Here is an 8,815-nt window from a genome sequence, read left to right as displayed (position 1 = left end):
TTATCTCTATCAGTTGGTAGAATATGTTCGTTGTAATGAAAAAGCTCCAGTAAAATGCGACCGAGGAGCCCAGTCAAAAACCGGTCGGATTCCGACCGGGTTCCCTATTTGTATTCGGGATCAGATCGGGTAACCCGGCCGGGATCCAACCAGCGCAGCGTGACGAAACCAACCAGAATCCGACCGGGCAGCCTGCCCAGATTCCGGATACAAGCAGGGTAACCCTGCCGGAATCCGGCCCGAAACCGGACATAATTTCTACACGGGCAGCATTCTAAAATATGCATTATAATTTTGTTTCAATAATAAATGAATTCCAATATAATTGAACAAACATTTGAGCCCTTTTTATAGTTAACGTAATTATCAGTAAAAAATTTCGTTCATTTGAACGTTCGGACCTTCAAGTACATCAAAAATTATTTTAAAAATTCCATTTTGTAACAAAATAAGGAGTGAATATGCAGTAAAATTATTATCATAATTTGTAATGAAATAATAAAATATGTGATAAACTTGTAAATCATACTTTTGTTATATAAAATATCTTTTGCCTCCTTGGTACATAAACCCCTTTTTTAATTTTCAAAAGAATTTGATTCAAAATATAAAAGTTCTACGTTTCATGCAATTATAATTCGATAAATTCAACAAGAAATACTGAAAGTTGTCGACATATTAACCACTTCACTTTAAATGCCGACTAAATTTTAAAATGGCTTCATTTATAAATTTTCAGTATAATATGTAGAATTATTCAATTTTGCACGAATTAAAATTATTTATTTCACTGCTACGGCTTTTAGTTTAAAATTAGATCATTTAAGTTCAAACGATTTAGAATGTTCAAGCCTTGAAAAGATTTAATTTTTAAATTGCACAATTGAAAAAGGACTTTCAACTAAAAAATTATGATTTTTCAAATCCAAAAATTAGTTTTATTTCAACTGATTCAATTTTACATATAACATTATTCCACGTACAAAGGAGCAAATTAAAATTATTCAATTTTTAGCACTTTTAATTTAAAAAATAATTTAATTCTAAAATATTTCAATCGTAAATTGTACGATTAATTACATTCCCATACTGATGAAAAGGTATTATTTTGGTGCAAAATTTGACATCATCCGTTTTCATCAAATCTCCATGTTTTGAGATCCCGTGAGCCCGAAAAGAAATATTTTTGCTAAGGTATCTGTAGTTTGTCTTTAGCCTGAGTAGGTAGGGTAACTTTCGAAAGATTGATCCAAATGGATTCAGCTTTACCATTCTTTTTTAATACGTAAAAAAAAGAACGAGTTCGTTAACCAGCCATTTTTAACCAAAATTTCTGGATGCATCCTTTGAAAATGCTTCTTTAAAGATTATAAGTTTAATTTTCTGATCAAATTATGTATCATATGAAACAAATTTTAACATCAACATTATTCATCTTGAAAGGATTTATAAGTGTCCTTGAGCCCATTTCTTGATAAGATGCATAGTTTTTGTTTTTAGTGAAAAATATTATTTAAAAAATCAATTTTTGGAAGACGTTTAGTTTTTGTTTTAATCATGATAACGCTTTGAAAAGATCGTAAATCCCACTTTCTAGCCCAACTATGTGATACAAAAAAATATTAATTAAAAAATGTTGTTTACCTGCTGAAGATGTACATATTTATTTTGAACGATTTTTTTATAGGGCATGTATTTTTCGTCGTAATCGTGATAAGGCTTTTCAAAAAATTTTAATTTCAATTTCCCGGCTAGGCCAGGCAGCAGGGCAAGTCCGAGGTAAAATGAAAAAAGGAGTATGCCATATTTTTTTGCAAATTGTATAATACATTTTTTTTTGTACTTTAAACTTCCGAAAAAAGGGTGGCGGCGCTATTACGCCAACGACTCAGCGTCACTACTCACCACATATGAAATGCACTAAAAAATATTATATAGAGATAAAAAATTAGGGGAGATATTTCTTTTTTTTGTGCTCTCCGATGATATATAGTACGTGCACAAAAAAACGCCATCAAAAAAATTCCTGAAAGTATGAATACAAGTTCAAATAATATAAAGATAATTCAGACCTTTAGATTGACTAATGTCTTATATGAAATTGATGTTTTCTATAATTTACCCCGTACGTATTAATTAACTTATTAGATGAGTTTATTAAAATTAAAAAATAACTATTTTATTTACATAAATATAAATGATTTTTCTCCACGAAATTAAAGTGCCGGATCGTTTTGCTAGTCGAATTCGAAGTTCCAGATTATTTTGTTACGCGATTAATAGATTCCCGATTTTTTTGCTCTTTGAAATTGAAATAATAGATTATGTTTGATACTCGAATTCATAGTTCTAATTTATTCAGATACACGAATAATAGATTACATTTTTTTGCTCCTCGAAAACAAAGTGTCGGATTTTTTGCTGCTCGAAATTAAAGTATTGGACTTTTTTGCTACTCGAATTTGAATGTATAGACTATTCCGCTACCCGAATGAAAAATTCAAGATTTTTTGCTTTGGATTTTCTTATAATTGAATTTAAAGTTCTGGGTTATTCTGCTTTACAAATTATACATGCCTGCTTTTTTTTCTCCGTGAAATTGAGGCAACGGATTTTTTTGCTAGTCGAATGCAAAGTTCTAGATTATTTTGCTCCCCGATTAATATATTTCAGTACTTCAATTTCAAAGAGAAAAAATTGAGAATCTATTAATCGTGTAGCAAAATAATCATGAACTTCGAATTCAACTATCAAAAAAATCCGGTACCTTAATTTCGTGGAGCAAAAGAAACAGAAATCTATTATTCGTGTAGCAGCAAAATCCAAAACTTCGAATTCTAGTAGCAAAAAAATCCACTACTTCAATTTCAAAGGGCAAAAAGATTGGGAATCTATTATTCGTATAGCAGAATAATCTAGAATTTCAAATTCGCATAGCAAGAAATCCAGTACTTCAATTTCAAGGAGAAAAAATCGCGAATCTAAAATTCGAGTAGCAGAATAATCTAGAAATTCGAATTCAAGTAGAAAAAATCTAATGTTTCAATTTGGAGCAACCAAAGATTGGGAATGTATTGTTCGTTCCCCTACTTTATTTTCGAGTAGCAAAAAAATAAGCAATCTATAAGAATACATTTTCAACTAGAAATTGGTCAATCCTAAGGTCTTATTATCTTTTTATTGCTTGAAGTATTTTCTATACTTTCAGGAAGTTATCAGTTACGAGAGGTTGATACGATTCAATCAGGAGAGCAAATCAGAGCAAAAGTCTCGACTAACAGTATTTTCTGAATATTATTATTTTTGATATGTTTTATACAAGTATATGTCAGTTCCGCTACATTCATTTACGTGGAAGGGTAGTTTTAGAGGGGAATTATAAAGGGGGTACATTTTTAAGTGTTTAGTAATCAATTCAAAGTTCTGAATCATTTTTACGTTGTTTAAGGTACTTTTTCCACGTTTAGTACAGTTATGATCACAAGAGGAAGGTATATATGACTTAGGGGTACGTTATTGGGACAAATATTATATGTCACCAGAGAGCAAAAAAACGCCTCTAAGAGCATTTTCTGAATATAATTATTTTTTACGGGTTTTATGGGTGTTTCTCAAAAAGTTGGCCACTTTCGGGAGTTTAGTTTCTGAGAAAAAGAGTTGTTCGGACTGAAATTTTTTTTATCTTGTAGTACTAACTATCAGGTAACGTAAAATAAGCGTGGTCGCGAAAAAAATTCATAAATTAATATTAAAAAAATATAACAATATTGGGAATGGCTCACATGTTCTGAACGTAGTGAAATCGTGCAACCTAATTAGTTCTCAGTCGATTAACATTATATTCAATAAAAATGTGATAAAACACAATGGTGTACCACCCTGTCATACACTTTCTGTTACTTTTCTGGAAATTATCAAGAAAAAAATAGGATGTACCATGATTTATTCAAATAAACGTCAACTGATCTCAATAACAAACTTTACCTTCCGTTGATGGGTTAGTCAAAATAACTTTTTAAATCCCGTTAGCACTTTTGCTACATACTCGCGCCAGAACGATTTTTTTAAATCACAATTACTTATTCACTTCACCGTCGTGCATTTAAAGTTCGATGAATGCTAGCGCTCCACGTTCCGTCACCGACGTACGACTAACCTCGAAACTTCAGACTGCGACCGACAGGACATCTTGCACACGAAAAATTTAATAATATTTCAAGTTTTTGCGTATAACAAATAACCTTATAAATTTATTAAAAATCAATACCTGTACATTTTTACTCGCTGAATCCAAATCGGACTTTATTTCTGGAGATTTCTCAAGTAATTGAGGAGTTTTAGGTAGGACCGACAGGACATATAATTAAGGTACGCGTGTCTGAGATCACAGTTTAACTAATTTATTGAAAAGCCAAATTGACTATTTAATTATCTAAGGGTAAATCTGATTGAAGAACTATTTGAGTAACAAATCTCACCCAAATTTACATTGATATTAATATTTTTTCTTATATGAAAACCAATTAAATATGCGTGGGACCGACAGGACATGAAAATGAAGGACAATTTTGAAATTTTTTGCAATAATCGATAAAACAATAATCGAAGTTACAAAATATAATTTTTTATATTATTATTCATACTAATCATATAACTGAGGTTACAGAGAGATAAATTACGGTAATAGTAGTTTAATGTTGCTAAAATCCGAGAAAACTCGTACTGGGGACACGGGACCGACAGGACATTTTTGATGGTTTTTTATTTTTAGCTACAGTTAGAAATAATTAAGATTCATCAAAATGAGGGAGGTTTTTCTTCATGTTGAGCTCCTAATATGAGAATTTTTTGCATTGCCCATCTGTTCTTTATTATTGATTGCAGAGCTTGGACAAAAAATAGCCAACTTTTTGAGAATTACCCTTATACAAGTATATGTAAGTTCCGCTATATAAATTTACGTGGCAGGGTACTTTTTGGGGAAATTAGAAAAAGGGGGAAATGTATGTATTAAGGCTAGTTTGTTGGGACTCTTATAACATGTTATCGGAGAGCAAGAAAGTAGCAAAAAATTTCCCCTGAAAGTGTTTTCTGAATGATAACTATCGCAAACTGAGGAAGAATATATGATTCAGGTGAAAAAGAACCATCTGAAAAGGATTGCACAATGGAAACACCAGATGCATCAGGTCTAATGGAGAAACTACAAGGAAAAAATAGCCCTTTAGTTCTCCTCATATATGGTGTCGAAACGAGTGCAATTATTATTAATTATTATTACTATTATTTTTTAAAATAATTTCAATATTATAATATTAATAATTATTCTGACAATTAATCATTAATCGATAATAACTTCAATTTCAGGTGATAATCGGGCATTTATGCAGTGTTTCTATATACACTACACTTATTCACTATACTTTATAATTATACTTTTTTCTGTTAGGATGCACCAACCTACCGATAGAAATCTCAGATTATATACTGAAGATTCTCAGGCTCTGAGAAATTCTCCGAAATGGTATAAAAGTATATAAGTTACACTAATAAAATATGTACAATGACAAAATTCATCTATTGAAAAAACTGTTAATAATTTGAAGAAAAATTTAAAAGGGCAGTCGAGTTGGTGACGGCCAACTAATATGAATAACTCGGCCCGCCCAGTAAGTGACGAATATAATAGGACGATTATATGACCGTCGCATCACTCTTAAAAGGACCTCGAAAAGGACTCAAATCTCTCTATCTCTTAAGACCAAATCACTCAAATAGAGCCTGCAGATAGCCTGAAACGGGCCAGGCTTTTTCGCTTGAGAATATTCTAAAATTTTGTATTGGTAGACAAAACACGAGATATTTGTAAAAACACGGATTTCGGGCGTCATTTTCAAAATGACAGCGAAGCTTAAGTGGAAAAGTACTATATTACCATTTTTCATCTCCAGCATTTTTTCCAGGTAAAAGAGCCTATTGCCTGGGTTCGGCCAAATCATGATCTATAAAATTGTCGTTACGCTACCGATAGAAAATCTCAGAATATTCTCTGCCGAAAAAGCCTGATCCGTTTCAGGCTATCCCACACGACTCCATTTTAAAAATTTTCTTTAAATTATTACCACTTTTTTTTTAATTGATGGATTTTCTCATTATACATACTTTATAATTATAACTTATATACTAATATACTATTATGGAGTTGAATTCAAAAATTTTGTCTGTTTTGGCGTATCTCATTCCATTTACGAGATAAGTTATATTCATTCCAATTTTAAACATCTAAAAAAATCTATATATCTGAAATAATCCAAACCCTTAGATTCCGAATTATTATGTTTCAGACTGTTGACTTCGAAATTAAAAAAAAAATCCATTTCTAAATTTTAACCGAAAGCTTAACAAAAGACAAAAGCCTTCAGACCATTTAAAAGAGCTACTTGGATCTGTAAAAATATCTACCTGTTTTCCTGCTGAGAACGTGAGTATTGCGATAAGAAAGTATTCCCTAAGGTCGATAGAAACTTGCGTAAATTAATTTTCTTTTTAATTTAAAATCCAATCCAATTTAACGATCTCTTTAAAAGTAGCGTTCTCGATAGTTTTGTAATATTTGCAAGTAAGCCTCTGTATATGCATTACACTGAACTAAGCCGAGCATGAGATGCGACAGACCCGCGTCCTATAGGCGGACTACAGTCCGCTGTAAAGGAATTTATTTACTTAAATATAAAAATTCTGTTTGAAGTTTTAAGAGATTAAACTTTTAAAGTGGCTATCAATTTACCAGAAACTTCCATTTGGTGTTGCACTCCCTTGTAGATTTCCAGTATGTTAACGACATCTCTGCGAGTGATCATGACAATTTGATACTGAAAATTAATTATACAGTAAAGTCTCGCTTATTTGAAGGGCCGCGAAACGTAAAGATTCGATAATTCGAATGCTGGAGGGGCCCCCACCTGAACCGCGATTTGGCAAGTTATTTTTGCCAAATCGATGCGCGCCCTGTAAGAAACTTTTCCAAATGCGCGTTTTCTGAAAAGCTCTCTGAACGTAAACATCAGAGCCGTATGAACACTCAGAGTGAAAACGGCACATTACCCGCGACTTCTCTCAACAGAAACCGCCACGTGACGTTGATTCTCGGAAAACACAAATCGGATTTGCTGAAATGTAAGTCCGAGTACAGCATATTCCATGATAGCCTGCCCTGCGCCTTGGAAAGACATAATTTTTTTTTATCTGTAAAACGAAAATTCATGTTCTAGAAAAACGTCTGTTTACACTTTTATCAATCTCGCGTGACTTACGAGATTTTTGCGAAAATATATAAGAAATGTTTATCAACAATACAACTTTATGGTGTGATGAAAAGCCAAAAGGGACTTGATTTAACAGTTTATACAACGCGTTGGTAGAAGAATAATTGTGTAAGTTAGAGAAATGGAGAGTACTGGTACCTTCAAAAAGACCGACTACAAAGGAAAAAGATGAATGTGTAAGTTGTTGAAACTTTTAAATTAGATTCTTCTGTTATACATATTTTCGCAAAAATTTCGAAAATAACGCGATAGAAAAAAGATACAAGAGACATTTTTCTAGAAATGTAGATTTCCTTTTTACAAACCAAAAAAAAATTCTCTTCTCCAAATAGGCGCGGGCACAGAGCAACATCATCAGAGGAATATAAAAAAAAACAATAAAGAGAAAAAAAACCGTGTGGTTTTTGAATAAAATAACTTTGAATCATTTTAGAAAAACCGCCGGTATTTGCTCAATTTTGAACTTTTAAATAAATTCCCAATGTATTTCAAAAGCGAACGAGAAATTGTACCATAATAAGAAAAGAGGTGATAAATACCTAAATCAGATTAAAAAAGATCACACATTTAACCAAAATTTTGGAAAAAAATTTTAAAATAATATTTATAATATCTTTCCAAAATACAATAAAAGTATTCATATAGCGAAAAAAATTAAATGCCTATAAATATGCATTTCACTTCTTTATAATTGTTAGTATGAAATTTGAATACTCTTAAAAAGTAATGTAACAGACTTTATTTTAAAAGCATTTAAATTTTGAACAATTGGAATTTGAAAGCATGAAAAGATTAATAAGCAATAAAAAATTTTCAATCGACTAATTTAGATATGTTCCTATTCTTAATTTCCGAACAAGTTAAATTCTGTGATAAAATTAAAAAGGAAATAAAACAGATTTGAATTGAAGAACTGGAGTTGTGATTTTTAAATTTAATTCATGTCAAGTTCGGCCGTAAAAAATCGCCGCTAAGGCCGTTAAGTAATAAAAAAGCTCAGTTCAGTAAATCTCCAGGACGGAATTTCTAACATCAACTGAATTGTCTCGTTGTACTCTATTAATACTAGAATAATTTCATATTTATTATGTAGGGGGAACCAACCTACAGTATAGATAATAATTAATTCTAAGTGCAACTATACATATAAAATAATTAATTCTAATTTTTATATATTAACAGGCATACTGTATTAACGATATTAATCAATCTAAACCACTAATTTCACTGCGATTACCAGATCCGTGCTTTCTGATTTGATATTTCCAGGAAACACATTTTCTTTTGCATGACTTACCACCCTTACCACCAAAGCTAGCTCAGCCGACTCTCCGCAACAATGCAACAAAAAATAGTTTAATTTGTACCAATTTGTACTAAGCATGGACATAGGCAAAGATATTATAAACGTAGATGCGGTACGGGGCGTCGGAGTGGGGAATTATATATATAGGACATCACATTTTCTGCCCTATCGAGGTGCTGCCCTC

At 31.6% G+C, this 8,815-nt stretch overlaps 1 protein-coding gene across 1 annotated transcript in view; it reads right to left on the bottom strand.

Annotated features, from left to right (window-relative positions):
• LOC117168888 (protein lethal(2)essential for life-like) overlaps window positions 1–8,693 on the bottom strand; it is a 23,197-nt gene extending 14,504 nt beyond the window's left edge. The window contains exon 1 of the mRNA XM_033354797.1: window positions 8,623–8,693. The gene's annotated coding sequence lies outside the window, so the exon portion shown is untranslated. The remainder of the gene's footprint in view (window positions 1–8,622) is intronic.
• Window positions 8,694–8,815: the final 122 nt, after the last annotated feature.

The sequence above is a fragment of the Belonocnema kinseyi genome, chromosome 3 (genome assembly GCF_010883055.1).
Source record: "Belonocnema kinseyi isolate 2016_QV_RU_SX_M_011 chromosome 3, B_treatae_v1, whole genome shotgun sequence".
In the NCBI taxonomy this organism is placed as follows: Eukaryota; Metazoa; Arthropoda; class Insecta; order Hymenoptera; family Cynipidae; genus Belonocnema; species Belonocnema kinseyi.
The sequence above is the reverse complement of the archived record's forward strand: the minus strand, read 5'-3'. Positions and strand labels throughout refer to the sequence as shown.